This window comes from Rattus rattus, chromosome 6, assembly GCF_011064425.1.
Source record: "Rattus rattus isolate New Zealand chromosome 6, Rrattus_CSIRO_v1, whole genome shotgun sequence".
Classification (NCBI taxonomy): Eukaryota; Metazoa; Chordata; class Mammalia; order Rodentia; family Muridae; genus Rattus; species Rattus rattus.
In genome coordinates, this window is record NC_046159.1 from 67155986 (window position 1) to 67173588 (window position 17603).

Below are 17603 nucleotides of genomic sequence, written 5' to 3' on the forward strand. Positions count from 1 at the left end.
AAGGTACTGGCTCTTTCTGCTAAAACTTTAATAGAAATAAAGATAGACAGCATTGGAAATGATTTTAATTTTACAAAAAATAAAACCCTGTGATCATTTGTTGACAATTAAATAAACAGTTTTTAATCTTTATTAACTTGAGTATTTCTTATTTTGATTGTTACTCCTTCCGGTTTCGGAGCCAACATCCCCTAACCCTCCCCTTCCCTTCTATAAAATGGTGTTCCTTCCCCTATCCTCCCCATTATCAATGCTCCCCCAACAATCATGTTCACTGGGTTCAGTCTTATAGGACCTAGGCTTCCTTCCACTGGTGCTCTTACTAGGATATTCATTGCTACCTATGAGGTTGGGCCAAGGTCAGTACATGTGTAGCCTTTGGGTAGTGGCTTAGTCCTGGAAGCTCTGGTTGCTTGGCATTTGTTGTTCATATGGGGTCTCAGCCCCTTCAAGCTCTTCCAGTCCTTTCTCTGATTCCTTCAACAGGGGTCCTGTTCTCAGTTCAGTGGTTTTGCTGCTGGCATTCGCCTCTGTATTTTTGTATTCTGGCTGTCTCTCAGGAGAGATCTACATCCAGTTCCTGTTAGCCTGCACTTCTTTTGCTTCATCCATCTTGTCTAATTGGGTGGCTGTATATGTATGGGCCACATGTGGGACAGGCTCTGAATAGGTGTTCCCTTCTGCCCTGTTCTAAACTTTGCCTCCTATCCCCTCCCAAAGGTATTCTTGTTCCCCTTTTAAAGAAGGAGTGACATTCGCATTTTGGTCATCCTTCCTGGGTTTCCATGTTTCTGTGCATCTAATTAATTCAAGCATTTTGGGCCTAATAGCCACTTATCAGTGAGTGCATTGATAAATAAACAGTTTTAAGGAAAGTGGTGTGATAAATAGGGATCAAATAAAGAATGCTGAGTATAAGATCAAAAATGCAGGACACTGCAGGGATGTAGAGAAAGAGAACCTCCTCCATTTCTGGTGGGACCAAGCTCAGAAAACTACTTTGAAATCAGTCTGGCCATTCTGAGAAAATTGGAAATAGTTCTGAATGAAGATGTAGCTATAACACTCCTGAGCATATGCTTTTTAAAAGATATTCCAACATATAACAACTTCATATGCTCCACCCATGTTCACTTGTAAACCTTATTTATAATAGCCAGAATCTAGAAACAAGCCAGATGTCCCTAACAGAAGAATGGAAACAGAAAATGTAGTACATTTACATAATGGAGTACTTCTGTCTATTAAAAAAATGACTTCGCAAAAATTCTTAGGCAAATAGATAGAACTAAGAAAATATCATCCTAAGTTGAGAGGCAACACAGTCATAAAAGAACACACACATGGTATGTACTCAGCGATAAGTGGATATTAGCCCAAGAGCTTTTAATGCCCATGATCAGTTATCCACAGACCATATAGAGCTTAGAAGGAAGGAAGAGCAGGTGTGGATGCTTCCCTGCATTGAAGGGGGAACAGGTTGATCATAGGGAGGTGTAGAGAGGAACTGGGAGGAAGAGGAGAACCTGGGAGGAACAGCATTGTGAACTGTGGGAGGAAGAAACAAAAAATGAGGAACAGTATCAGGAGAGAGGAGATGTAAGAAGAAAGAGAGATAGAGGGAGCAGGGAGAGAGAGAGAGAAAATATGTAGTGTGTGTGTGTGAGAGAGAGAGAGGAGAGAGAGAGAGAGAGAGAGAGAGAGAGAGAGAGAGAGAGATAGCCACCAGAGGGTCCCATATACCAGGGAAACCCTAGAATTCCATAACCCAACCTGGATGACTTTGGTTGAAATGTGCAGACAAAGGGGTAGATAGAACCTGTAGAAACCACATCTAGTAGATAGGCATGTTGCCCCTAGGTCGAGGATGGGTCACTCACCCATCTCAAAGATTTTAACAGAAATGTTCCTGTCCAAGGAAGAACAGAACAAAAATGAAACAGAGACTGAAGGAAGGGCCAATGGGAGACTGCCCCACACAGGAAACCATCCTGTCTGCCAGTCAGGAAACACAACATTTGCTATATTCAAGTGGCACTTTGGTGACAGGAAACTAATGTAGTGGTTCTTTGGGAGGTGTAATCAGCAACTGACCAGTGCAGATGTGGGAGGCCAACCATCAGACTGAGGTCAGGAGCCTGGTGTGGGGAGCTGGTAGAGAAGGGCTGGAGGGAATAGAGAGGCACAACTCCATCAGAATAACAACATAGGCTGGCCTGGCCACCCAGCTCTCGAGAGACTTGACTACCAACCAAGAAGTGTACCTGGAGAGATCCATGGCTTCAGATACATATGTGGCAGAGGATGTACTTGCCTGACAGCAATGGTAGTGAAGGCCCTTGGTCAGGATTAGGTTTGATGCCATAGCATAGTCGGATGATGGAATGGTGGGCAGGAAAGTGTGGGTGGGGAGCATCTTCATACAGTCAGAGTGGAGGAGAGAAGGGTGATGTGGGATGGGTGTTGGTGGAGGGGGTAACGGAAAGTGGGATATCATGCAAGATGTAAATGAATGGAATGATTAATAAAATAAGTTAAAATGTTTTCTAAAATATATATTAGGGATGAAGAGAAGGTCAATACTCTTACAGAACACTCAAGGTTTTGTGTCCAGCACCCATGTTGATGCTTTCATGTTAACATCCTTTTCCACAGTCATGTGCAAATTGCAAGCACACATACACACACACACGTACACACATAAGAAACACTCCATACACATTTAAAAATTCTTTAACAACAGAAACAAAAACAGTTATCTTCTAGCCAACCAAGAGAGAATTAAGAATAAATGTCTACAAATGCAAAAACAGCTTAGTAAAAAATATTTAACATTAAGACAAGGATAAAATTTATGTTTTTAAAAAATTGTCAAAATTGTTAAAGAAAGTTATGATTAATGTGATGAAATATACAGTTACATTAAAGCCCCAAAAAATTGCAGTACCTAGTTGTATGCTCTTCTCGTATGCTAGCTTTAAACACTTTCTTTTTCTCACATTTATTATTTCTGTTTCTGTCTGTAATTCTTTTTTACAAGAATTTAAATCAAGACATGTCATTTATATATCAGATTTTTGACATATTGAACTTGGGTTAAACCTGTTCTAATTCCTTATGCTCAAAACCACAGAATATAAATTCTAGAATTATATATAGGCTTGTTGAGCTTATATAGTAGACGTTAAGAAGTACCCACTGTGGATCACAGTCACACATTAATAAAGGCACGTAATGATCACCTCTCTCTCTCTCCTCTCTCTGTCTCTCTCACCCCTGTGTGTGTGTGTGTGTGTGTGTGTGTGTGTGTGTGTGTGTGTGCACTCGCACACATTTCAGCACATGTAATTTGGGCCAGGTTACACAAAGAACTTTCTTGGATGAAGGTAAAATATAAACAACTAATGAAGTCTTAGTCCCTGATCTGCAGAAATCAAATTATAAAATGGATGACTTTTTCAAAACCTTGTTTTCAGGGTGGTCTGTTCCCAAACAATAGTTTCTAAATAGACCAAATCTCTAATTATGATATCGAGTTGTACTTAGATACATGATTGGTAAGAATGAGCACACAGTTCCAAGCTGAGTCAGTAGAAATTGAGATTAATGGGGTTAATTAGATTTGACTGATGTATTCTTTTGTCAAGGTCTGGAAGAAGAGGCAGGTAACTGGATTGAAATGAAATTAGAAAAAGCTGTTCTTTTCTAAGTGGAATAAAAATAAAGAGCTTCTGTTAAAGGAAACATTTACAAACCAATTTAAGATGTTGGGATGAAAAGCTGCATTCAAAGCAATAATTAAGACTCAGAGTAAAGGGAACCGTTTTTATTCCTAGATCCTTTTCTATGACATCAGCGCTTTACCTTCTTAGGATGAAGACCTGTGAGTTCTTTCTGTGGCTTAATCTAAGTTGGGAACTAATGTCATGTGTAATCCAATAACTATGGATTAATTTGACGGTACATCAATATTGTTCTCCCACCAGTCTGAATACTCAAAGATTTTTTCTAAGAAGCAAAGATTCTTCCATCAGACTGTTTCTTTAGAGGAAGTCTCTAGGTCCTCAAGAGACTCTTCATCAAGAACATAAATAATCACTGCAGTTGCTTTGGGTTTAGATGTCATTTTAGTAAATTAATTGTAGAAATGCTGTACAGGAGTCTTTTAGCACTGGGTGAGATAAAATTGGATTACTATAAGTCAATGTTAAAACTACAAACATCTGCCAATTTAGGAGAACTCATTTGACTTAAATAATTTAAAGAATGAATTAACACTGCATCATTTGCATATTAATAAAGGAAGGCAAGATTTGATTAGGTAAGTTCCGTATGTAGTAATGTTTTTTACATATTTATTTAGATCAATATTTCAATCACATTGAAGCTATGCATGAATGTCAAAAAACTAAGCATTAAATCAATTGGAGAATTAATAATAAAGCCTCTCAACCAGTCCTTTACAGTCCTTAGGACATTGACATCTGACAACATAGCTAGCAACATTTAAAAAAATGTTTCTCTCTTCTAAATATCAAAGCATAAAACCCACAGCACCTTTTAAAATACACAGCTCATAAAATATTTGAACTGTTTTTCTATTAAAGCTAAAGTAGTTTACATTGTATGAAAGGAAACAAAACTTCTCAATAGTCTAGGAACAATTTGGAAAGAATAAAATGTAAAATAAGTCTGTCTCTGTTTCTCTGTCTCTCTACCTTTCTGTCTCTGACTCTGTCTGTATCTGTGTCTCTCTGTCTTTGTCTCTGTCTCTCTCCATATCCTTCTGTATCTGTGTCTATCTCAGCATGTGCTCATATTGAATCCTCTCTCTCACTCCATCTTCTCTACCTATTCAGTCTTTATAGACACGTAATTATATAATTAGAACACCCACAGTATAATACAACAATGCTAAAATCCATTAGAAATTGAAAGTAGGGTTGGTACACTGATTTTTTTCCATTCATGCTATCAGTTTCTAAGACATATTGTAATTTTTTAAAAGACATTTTATCCATGAGTTACTGAAAAACTAATTTCAGAGGAAAAAGAGGAATATTAGACAGGAATATACTATCCAAAATCTACCTTCCACCTTCATCCACATTGACTGTGACAGAATCAGACCTAAGGGAACAGAAGATTTTCAAGAAAGAAGATGCTTTCAGATATGGAGGAAACAAAAATGCTCCAGAGTCCAATGTTACATAGAAAGTTCTGGTTTGTTTGTTTGTTTCTTACCACACATATTTCACATGACTCTCTAATGGACGCCAATAGCTTTTATTAACAGCTCCTTAAGCAGTAAAGAGATGGAGGCATCTCTTTCCTTCCTCTTGCTAGGCAGAAACTCTTCTGTCCTAGGGGTTTCTGTGTTTCTGTGGGTTTGAGAAGACAATCGGCTGAAAAGTGGTATTGTTGCCTTTTATGATCAATTTAAAATATTTACAAGTTTAAATTAAAAGACCCCAAAAGACTGTAAGAGAGCTATATATCAACAAAATATTGGATCTTAGTATAAAAAATCCTTTCATTTTGAGAAAAGTCAGATAAAATTTGCCCTTGTTGTCCTCCTGTGAGCTTTGTCTAGAGTTAAGCAAACCTCCAGAGAGTGGTGCTACAAAGGCACTGTCTAAGACATCAAGGTATATATGTGTATACATGTGATAACACCCATGAGTGTCAGAGCTGGAAAGGGCTCTGCATTTGTCAGCACATATATTCTTGCCATTGGAGTGGAATGGTATAGTAGAAAGATGGACCACTGCAACTTTGGTTTTTTTCTCACTGAAAATAAGTTCCTGAGTGTGTCACAGAAGCAGAATTTAAAGGAAAACAGATGATAAGTTCCTGCAATAAAGCAGAAGGGAAAAATGTCCCTAAATATCTTTGATATGGGTAAAGTCGAAGGCCTTGATTAAAGATGTCTCTAGTCAGTGAGTAATTTAGGCAGATGTAAGGACTTGAACAGGAGCTGATCTGCCTTCAATTCTTGATTTGTTTGTTTGTTTTTCTCATCGCAGCCTTCCAATGGCTATACACCAAGTCAGGCATGACAAGTGCAGTTTTCCCTGTTAGATTTTCCCAGGGAAAGTACCCGCCTTTTGGTTAAAAATTAAAGGAGAATTTTAGTATGGAGTTTCAGTTCCCAGGTCTGTCTGGCTCAATGATTTTCCAGGCAGGAGATTGTCACTTAAGTAGGTATTTTTAGAAGGGAGCAAATTGAGCCCCATATGGTGGGACCCCACACAGAAAAACAGGCACTTTCTACCCTAGTTAATCTACTCTGGTGACTTACTGTCACTCCCAGACTTGTCTTATACCTGGTTCTAGTGTGACAATCAATGTGGACCACCATAGTGTTGTCCCTTCTTGTGTTGAATATGTCATGGGCATTGCAAAAAGTCCCATTACAAGGTTAGGAGAAGGGGAGAAGGAGAAGGCTTCCTTCCTCATCGTTGAACTTAGGAAACTGCATGCTAGACCAGTGTCATACCAATTAACTAGGTACCCAATCTCTTTTAAACTTTTTATTGTACCCAATGTGGCCTCTAATCCTTTCTCAACTTATTGAGAGTTTGCATGGTAGGCCTGCATAAACAGGACCAATTCTTCTCTTGTACTAAATCCCTTCAAAGGAAACACAAAAGTTCAACTTGTTGGATACCTTTGGTATGAACTCTCTCACTATCACTCTCCTACATCTAATTTTTAAGTTTAATGAGCAAAAGAGCCAGTTAAGATGTTTCAAAAGACTTACTCAGCAAATCAAAATTAATATTGCTCATGCATACAAAAATAAATATATACCCAAATGAAAAATTGTTGTCCTTAAAAATCATTTTGAAAAATCTAAAACTCTATTTTAATCCCTCAATAACTCTGGTAGATAAATCATTGACTCATCACTACCTATACATATTTATCTTTGGACTAGAGGTATCATATAAGTTGTTGTGATAAAATATTCTAAACGATACAATTTAGAGAAAAATGTGTACATTCATTATAGAGCTCCTGGCCACAGTACATGATTGCAGAAAAGTTTCTGGGAAAAGAGCTTGAAGGAGCTGGTCACACTGTAATAATATTCAGGATCCGCGAACAATGAGTGCTTTAATGCTCATGTTCTGCTCACTTCCTCTACCATTCCACAGATCAGAAGACTCTGTCTAGGAAATGCTTAAATTCCTAGAGGCTACATTTTTCTGGTTTCAAACTGATAAAAAACATCCAATTTTGAGGAGCTTTCTATCACCTCTGGACTCCCATTGTACTCCCATCCCCTTCTCTGCCCACCTTCATCAGATCCCTAGATCCTGAAACATACAGGTTAGCTTCGATTCCCATTCATCTTCTCTGTTCACTGAGTTCTCTGCACTACAGCTAGCTGCCCTGAGGGGTCTGTTAGCCCAGGCAGATCTCAATTTTCCTACCACACTTCTCTACCAAACTTCACTGGACATGAGGCTCCTGAATTCTGGAGAGTGTGGCTCCTGAACCATACCGACCTGCTGATCTGGAACTTTACAGCACAAAGATACCATCAGAGTTTGCCACACAAGGACCGTTGAGCTTAAACCCCTTCCCAATACCTACTACAACAGGAACATCCAGTGACCAAACTTAAAGCTCTCAATAGAACAGTTAACAAAAGCCAGGACAATATCACACATTCAGAACACAGCTACCTTACTACATCAAGCCCTGAATATCCTAACACAAATAAAGAAAAAAAATCGCCTTAATTCCAATTGTATAAAGATGATAGAGGCCTCTTTAAAGCAGATACAAATAAATCCCTTAAAAATACAGAAAAATACAATCAAACAGGGTAAAGAAATAAAACTACAAGACCTAAGAGTGGAAATAGAATTAATAAAGAAACACAAACTGAAGAAATCCTGGAGATGTAAAACCTAGGGAAGAGAACAGGAACAACAGTTGCAAGCATCACCAACAGAATACATAACATGAAAGAGAGAATCTTGTGTGTATAAGATACAATCGAAGATACTGATACATCACTTAAAGAATATGTTTAGATCTAAAACAGTCCTGACACAAAATATCCAGGAAATCAGGGATACCATGAAATGACCTAATTTAAGAATATTAGGATTGGAAGATAATGAAGTGTTGCTGCAGGTAATTTTTAAAACACACTTGATCCTTCCCTGGGGTTCTACTTAGTTCCAAGATCATGTTCCCACCAGCCCATACTCTTGCCTTAGCTCTGCCAATTTTAAGCTAGCTCCATTCCAGGAAACTAGACCTAAATTCCAATCTTTCCAGATTTAGCTCTGAGATCAGCTGCCACTGGCCTCACCCACAATTTGCCAGTTCCTTTTGACTAGCTTTGCCAAGCTGCCAACAACCACCCCATCTTCTTTCTTTGCCCTGCCTACCTTAGCTCAGTAGAAGAAAACAACTATACCACCTTATTATTTTAAAACAGGCCAGATAACAAAAATACTAGATGAAAAATGTCCTGTACTAACCTTATCAGGTAGCCTGTTTCAGTCATCCACCAGTGGCAGAGGCATTCTGGTTGCCCTAAGACCTAACATGGTTGTTGTGTTCTTCCAAGCCTGGTCCCAAAGACCTCCTCTTTCCTCTGTGTTCCTTTTCTTCTCCCTCCCCTAGGACCAGAAAGTTGAACATTTTTCCTTTTTCCCAACAATTGGCTTCTTCCTCTTTTATTGACATAATCAATAACCACTTATGGAATAAACACCCCTCTAAGACTTAGAAAATTTTTCCAGAAAATCATAAAAGAAAACTTTTCAACAAGAAAGAACTACTCTAAGCATACAAAAACTTCATAGAACCCAATTAAAATAGATCAGGAAAAAAAATCCTCCCGTAAAATAATTAAAACAAAAAATCTTCAGAACAAAAAAATGGATATGAAAACAGCAAGGGAAAAAGGACAGGTGTTACTACAAAGGCAAACTATCAATTACACCAATTCTCCAAACAAAGACTGTAAAAGCTAGAAAAGACTTGAGTTGATATGTTACAAGCTCTAACAAAACCCACACAGATGGCAATCTAAACTACTGTGAAACAAAACTCCCAATCACCATAGGTTGAAAGAAACAAGATATTTGAAATCAGTCACAATTCAAACATCTCTCCACAAATCAGCCCCTGAAAATATCAGAAGGAAAATTCAACCCAAGTATAACTACATACATATGAAAACAGAAATAAAAAATTCCATACAGGAAAAATGGTACACCCCACCCCTACAAGTATAAACACATTAACAACAACACATCAAAATAAAAAAATTAACAATCATTGGTCATTAATACTTTCAGCATCAATGGACTAAATACTCCAATAAAGGACAGGGGGTTAACATGGATTCAAAACAGGATCTATCATTCTGCTGAATACAAAAACACACAACAGTTTTTGAGTTATTGTGATTACATGTCTTGTGGGTGGCAACATTAGAAGGTGTGGCCTTGTAGAAGGAAGTGTCACTGTGGGGTTTGGGCAGAAGACCCTCCTCAAGCTGCCAAGGATGCTCAGTTTGTTTCCTGGCTTCCTTCAGGTGAAGATGTAGAACTCAGCTCCTCCTGAACCATTCCTGTCTGGATGCTACCATGTTCCTCCTGCCTTGATGATAATGGACTGAACCTTTGAACCTGTAAGGCAGTCACAATTAAATGTTGTCCTTTATAAAACTTTCATTGGTCATGGTGTCTCTTCTCAGCAATAAAACCCTAAGACAGCCATAAAGATAGATATTACCTAAGAATAAAGGAATGGAGGGAGGGAACAGGGAGGTAGAAGATGAAGAGGGGAATGGGTGAGCATTCAGGGTCAGGTGTGGAAATGGACAGGAGACATTGCCAGATGGGCATATGCATGCATGTTAATCTGCACTGCTGAGTATGGGGAGGTAGCAGACATCTCTAAGGTGTGATAGGGACCTGGGATAAGGGAAGTTCTCAAGAATCAATGGACTCACAACATTAGGAATATGGAACCTGAAGATCCTCTTGTAGGCAGGCAGGAACCTCAGTGAAACTACAGGAACTCCAACCCAACCACAAAATTTTCAACCCAAAATGTATCATGTCTATAAGAAATGCAGAGATGGGGATTAAAGTATAGACTAATGGAACATCTATCCAATAAACCAATAACTGTCCCAACTTGAGACCCATCTAATGGGCAAGCACCAATATCTAACACTATTAATGATGCTCTCTGTTTTGCTTGATTAAAAAGTCTTTCAGGAGCAGTAATACAGAGAAATAGTGAAAAAAACTGTATGTTATTGGTACAGAGAAAGGCAGGTAAATCAATGTAATAGAATTGAAGACCCAGAAATGAACCACACCACTATGGTCACTTGATCTTTGACAAAAGAGCTAAAACAATCCAGTGGAAAAAGATAGCATTTTCAACAAATGGGGCTGGTTCAACTGGAGGTCTGCATGTAGTAGAATGCAAATCGACCCATTCTTACCACCGTGTAGAACGCTCAAGTCCAAGTGGATCAAGGACCTCCACATAAATCCAGCAACACTCAAGATCATTCACTTCTGTATTTGTCACACTCTGGCTGAGCCTCTTGGGAGACAGCTATATCAGGCTCCTGTCAGCATGCACTTCTTGGCTTCAAATAACGCTATTAAAAATGGGGGTACAAAGCTAAAAAAAGAATGCTCAGCTGAGGAATATTAAATGTCTGAGAAGTACCTAAAGAAATGTTCAACATCCATAATCATCATGAAAATGCAAATCAAAACAACCCTGAGATTCCACCTCACAACAATCAGAATGGCTAAGATCAAAACTCAAGTGACAACAGATGCTGGTGAGGATGTGGAGAAAGAGGAACACCCCTCAATTGTTGGTGGGATTGCAGCTGGTACAACTACTCTGGAAATCAGTCTGGAGGTTCCTCAGAAAATTGTACATACTACTACCTGAGGACACAGCTATACCTCTCCTTGGGGCATATACCCAAAGATGCTTCCAACATACAACCAAGACACATGCTCCACTATGTTGATAACAGCCTTATTTATAATAGCCAGAAGCTGGAAAGAATCCAGATGCCCTTCAACAGAGGAATTGATACAGAAAATGTGGTACATCTACACTATGGAGTACTAATCAGCTATCAAAAACTGAAATTCATGAAATTCATAGGCAAATGGAATAGAAAATATCATTCTGAGTGAGATAACTCAATCACAAAAACACACACATGTTATGTACTCACTATTAAGTGGATATTAGCCGAAAAGCTTCAATTACCCAATATACAGTCCATAGTCCACATGAAGCTCAAGAGGAAGGATGACCAAAGTTGGAAGCTTTAGTTCTTCTTAAAAGGGTGAACAAAAATATTCATAGGAGGAGATATGGAGACAAAAGTTTGGAGCAGAGACTGAAGGAATGGCCATTCAGAGCCTGCCCCATCTGGGTATCCAGCCCATATACATACAGCCACCAAACCCAGACAATATTGCTGATGCCAAGAAGTGGGGAAGGGGGAATAAGAAGTGCATGCTAACAGGAGCCTGATGTGGCTGTCTCCTGAGAGCTCCTGAGAGCCAGAGATTGTTGAATACAAAGGTGAATGCTAGCAGCAAAGCATTAAACTGAGAACAGTGTCCCCATTGAAGGAATTAGAGAAAGAATTGAAGGAGCTGAGGGGTCTTGCAACCCCATAAGAACAACAATAACAACCAAGGGACTAAACCACTAACCAAAGTATACACATGGACAGACCCATGACTCCAGTTGCATATGAAGCATAGATGGCCTTGTTGAGCACCAATAGGTGCGGAAGCCTTGGTCCTGCCAAGGATGAGCCCCCAGTGCAGGGGAATGTCAGGGTGGGGCAGTGGAAAGCAGGGTGGTTGGGGAGGGAGAGCACCTTTATAGAAGAAGGGAAAGGGGTTGGATAGGGTACTTATGGATGGGAAACTGAGAAAGGGAATAACATTTGGAATGTAAATAAAAAATATCCAATAAAAAAAAGAAGTCTTGCAGGACTGCCCTCTGAGAAGATCAACCCCGCAGCTGAATCAGACAGATGCATATACCCAGAAAAAGAGTAGAAGGAGCTTGGGGATTCTTATGGAAGAATAGGGGTAAAAGTTGTGGGCCCTAAAGAGGATAGGAACTCTATAGGAAGTCTAATAGAATAAACTAACGTAGACCCCTGGAGCTCTGAGAGACTGAAGCACCAACCAAGGATCATACACGGGCTGTACCTAGGCCTCTCCACACACATGTAACAGATGTACAGCTTGATCTTCATGTATGTCCCCAAGAACTGGAGCAGGTTCTATTCCAAAGATGTTGCCTGTCTGTGGGATATGTTCTACTGGCTGGCCTGCCTTTTCTGGCCTCAGTTGGAGAAGATGAGCCTAGCCCTGCAGAGACATGATATGCCAGGGTCGGGGGATACCTAGGGTACCACCTGCTCAGGGAAGAAGAGAAAGGGGGAAGGGGGAAAGGATTGTGGGAGGGAATGTCATGGAGAGAGCAGTGAGTGGGATATAAAGTATATAAGAAAAGAAAACAATATAAAAAAAACCAAAAATACAAAACAAAACAAAGAAACTCACACAGAACTGTACAGAGTATTTCCGAGGTGATTCTACTGCCTAAAATGACTGTCAACTGCTGACTTATATGTTATAAAAATTACACATATAATTAAATTTATTTTTTCATTAAAAAATTCTAAGTATCTTCTAATATAGGAGTTGTGAAATTTGAGAGTCAACTGTTACTTGCTCAAATGGCTATTGTCTATGCAAACATGTAGTTCCCTAAAGATGAAAATTCATTTTAGTTTCATGAAAATATGAAAATTGTTGAATAACAAATATTCCCCCAGACTCTTAATTCAAAACCCTATGTATTATTTCCAAAACATAAACCCATTCACATACTTTATAATAATTATCATACAATATGTTATATACATACAACCTTACAAACACGTATGTAATATATATGTCAAAATACATCTATGGTAAAAATTAGTTATCTAAGGACAAATACTATCATAATTCTCATAAGGAAATCATACTATTATCTCCAGTGAAGGTATTGAGAGAAGGCAGTGACAGAGTATGCTTGCCCTGGACTTCTCCCTAGGTGGCTTTCACAGGCATTAAGTTCTTGTAAGATTTCCTATGGCAACTGTCCCCGAGGCTCCTCCCTGCACAGTCTGTGAACACTATCATTGATCCTGTTACCTATCTGTTCCTCAGTAGCCTCTGCGGCTTTCCTTGAACTGAGTGATGGTCCAAGTTAGTAATTGATTTGGAAAAGCTTCTGAGGATTGATCTCTTCTTAGAATTACCAGAAAGGAAAGTCAGACAATGTTGCTGGCAGCAGTAACTGACAAAATTGTTTTTCATAATATCCAGCGAGAAAGAAAAACCTTTTGGGCAACTTTAAAACTTTCCAACACCATCTTCTTGCATCCACTTATCATATTTTTTTTCTGATTCCACACATTCACTCTCCCATTTTCACATTCCCATCCCTGTTATGGGCACAAGATGTTAGAGAGGAATCCCAAAATGTCTTCCAAATTGTTGCCACACAAGAATTAATGCTGTTTTATGTCTAGACTAATTTCATGAACAGAAAGAGGCAAAACCTCATATAGTCTAGTGCTACGTTGCACTTTAAATCTCCTTGTTTAAATAGATGATGTTTAGAGCATAGAGCGATGATACCATGGCAAAGAACACTGGGTAATCTTCTATAAGACGAGGTTTCAGTCTTAGCATCCTCACATCAACATACAACAATCTAAAACTCCAGTTCTAGATAGTTTAGCACCTTTTTTAACATCTAAAAGAAGCGAGTATTCACGTGCTACACAGATATACATTCCAGTAAAAGATCATTCACACAAAAATATAATAAAAAATAAAAGACATTTGAAAGACATTGGTATCTAAGTCTGAATTTCAAAATTTGTAAAAAAGCAAAAAACAATATCACAAACAAAACAAAACAAACAAAGAAACAAAAACAATTTTGAAAATGTGGAAATGATCTCAGGAGGATCTTGGCACAATTGTAAATTCACAGAGCAAAGGGTTGGGGCAGAGTCAATATGGGGGAGGGTTAGACTTTGTCTTTTGTAACTGAGGCTACCAGTAATCTGTAGCTGAGGATGACTAAGAATGTCTCATTTAATTGTTTTTACTTCTGAAGTCATGATCTAGCACACCAAGATTGGACAATGCTTTTAAACTTTACATTTTACCAACAGAGTACTTTTCTTATTCATCTTAAGGCATATTGAAGGATATGTCAGACTTAAATTGCCAGGAGTATTTTTGAATTCAGTTCCCCAATACATGACATAGAATCAATGGAGTTTTGTGCCCAATATAAAAGGGAGGTACTTCTGGTTTTGGTTTTCTTTCCTAAGAAATCTTAAACTTCAATCTTCCAAGGTAAGGATGTATCTGTGAATTTATTCATAGTCACATAACATAGTTATTTTTATGTAATGTTATGCCTTTTCTCCTTCCATACCACAAACTGTGATGACAACTTGTTCAGTTGGTGATAAAAAAGGAAAGCAGGACTAGAAACGACAAGGCAAAGAATACTTTACACTGAGTTATTACACGGGTCTGGTGAAAAAGCCAAAAATTGTAAATTTAATGAATTTATGAAAGATATTATTAGCACCTAGAGAAAATGAGAAGGACTAACATAACCTTGAAACCTTGGGAAAGGATAAAGTACTCAAAGCAAGTTCAATACGTTTCTGCAGGGAGAAGTTGAATATTCTTTAATGTGTCATCACATCACATGGAGAGAATGCAACCAAAAGTATTTAATATGGCTGAGAAGGGTATTTATAACATGCTGATGTTCTTTATAGGCACAAAGTAGCTGAACAGCTTATGAACAATATTGACAAATTTTCTTTTCTTCTTCTTGTTTTTGATTACCATTGGTGCCTACAATTTTAGCATTTCTACCTTCCTCCCTCTATTCTCTACTCATCAACTCCTCCATGCTTTTGCTCAAACTCATGGCCACAATTTTTATTAATTGTCATTGCCCATATAATATGTATTTTTACACATATATATTCCTAAATATAACATACTCATTAAAAGTTCATTTTTCAACAAATACTGTTTTAAAACTAAGTTTAGGGAAAATTAAACTAAATTGATTTATAAAATCTCTACTTGTACAGAGTCAGAAAGAGAAGTCATATATTAAGTTTGTATAATGCTCTTCCAGAGGAACTCTGTCCCACAGTACAAAGCTCAGTTACAGCACGCAAGATTATAGCTCATACTCACATGCAACTTCATCTCCTGGGAACCTTATACTCTCTTCTGGCCTGTCTGAATACCTTCACACACACACACACACACACACACATACACACACACACTATATATATATATATGTATATATATACTTATAATAAAATATATTAGTACATTAAATATTTTTAATTATTATACGCATACTTTTAACTACTTAAGAATGTTCTCCAGTGCGATCAAATACAACTGGAAATTATTTTTAGTTTGATAGTTTTGTGTTGGCATATTTTAGGACATGAGAAGATGTTCATTCTCTTTGTCTGTCTATCTTTAGTCTAAAAATAACAAAAATCAAAACTTCTGAGTCTCAATATCTATGAGAAGGGTGACAGGTGGTATTCCAGGTGCACAAGCTGAGACCTAATCGTCACTTGAACAGCACTAATGAGGTGACACCTATCAGTGAGTCACTTGGATAGGAGAGCAGCTTGTGTCCATCCTCTCAGCAGATGAAAAAAGCTTTATACCAAAAGTATTAAAGATAGCAGAATCTGTGTCAGTGTCCCACAATGCATTGTAATAGTTCTTCTAGTAGAAATGAAATAACATAACTTGCCTGATGTTGTAACCTATGGTTTAGGACACACAAGAGCATGATAGGAAATACCATGTAGTTAAAAGAGGAACAAACTGTTTTTACTTGATTTCCTCAATTTGGAAGCAATTAACACCACAGAGTAAAATAGCACTGGATTGTCAACCAAAATAAATGTTTTCTCAAATTCTTTCCAACAAAACACGAAGTCATTTGGCCAAGTGGGTCTTCACTATCATTAACTGGATTAAACACTCTCATTAACTAATTTAAACTAGAGGCTTTTTAAGGAAACCTTGTGTCTGGGTTAAGTCATGAATGCAATTGCTTATCAGAAATCCAGCCATTGTAGAAATATGGTATGGATGACAATGCAAGGCGCCATTTTAAAATAAAATTCGATAATATTACTCACCTATCAAAAACCATCATACTATTATGAAGAGCATAAGGAAAAATGAATTGAAGATATTTATGTCTACAATAAGATTGTCTACACATTTATTCTTTGAAATAGAATAATTATTTGTGATTACTTCCACAAATATAAGAAACTATGTGTTTAATTAATAAAAGTTATTTATTTACTTTCCATCTTGCTCTAGCTTCCCTCTCTTCTCTCTTTGCAGGCTTTCCCTCTCCTTCCTTTCCCTACCATTTCATCCTCCTTCGCCTTCTCCTCAGAAGAGGGGAGGCCTCTCTCGCCAGTATCAACCCAGCTATGACATATCACATTACAGCAAGCCTAGACACAGCTTCTATCAAGGCTAACAGGGGAAGCTCAGCTAAGGGAAAGGGACACAGAGGTTAACAATTTAGTCAGAGAAAGCTAAGCTGGGGATATGTTTTTATAGGGAAATTTGGAAATAAATATCGCTCATATGAAATAAAATGCTATTTAGCCATAAGAATTATAAATATGTATACATGTGATATGTTATGAATATATAGAACATGCTTCTTAAAATGTTGGAATAATAAAGAAAAGTTGGTATAAATTGTCAAATGTGGAAATAAAATTACTTTTGGTAGAATTTTACATAATTTTAAGTTAGCATATATAATATCTCTGTATATATGTTATCACTCCTGAATATGTGCAATTATATATATACATATATATATGGTTAAGGGAATCTTCATATACATACATTTATAGCAATGTTTTGACAAAAATTCAAATGTACAATTGATACAAACAAAAAAAAATAAACTACCTCTACAGCAAATTATTTTTTAGTACACAAAATAATCAATGTCATTAAATTCTACTTTTGGTCACAGAAATTCAATATAATATAGTTAAGCACAAAATATGAAAATCCCTTTTCTCTTTACCTGTGAGGGAATGTTTTTTCTTGTGTTTTAGTACTAATTTCAAGAATTTATTTAAATCATTTTATTATAGAGCAAATATATGGAAATATAGATTAGGCTTAATTTTTTCTCTAAAGAAGAAAAAGGTAGCTTCCTGGTCGCTGCCACCGCGGAGAGCCCATGGGCAGAACCCCGCGAGCGAACTCGAGCCTCGGGGCCACAGGTAAGACTAACTTATCTGCTGCAAGTGACTTGCCTGGTGGAATCGGGACAAACAGAGGCAGAATTCCTCTAGGATCGGGCACGTCCTGTGTTTACCGGAAGTCCCACACCCGCGGATCCCGGCCCGCAGCAGCTCTCTGCTCCCAGAACCCGTGGGA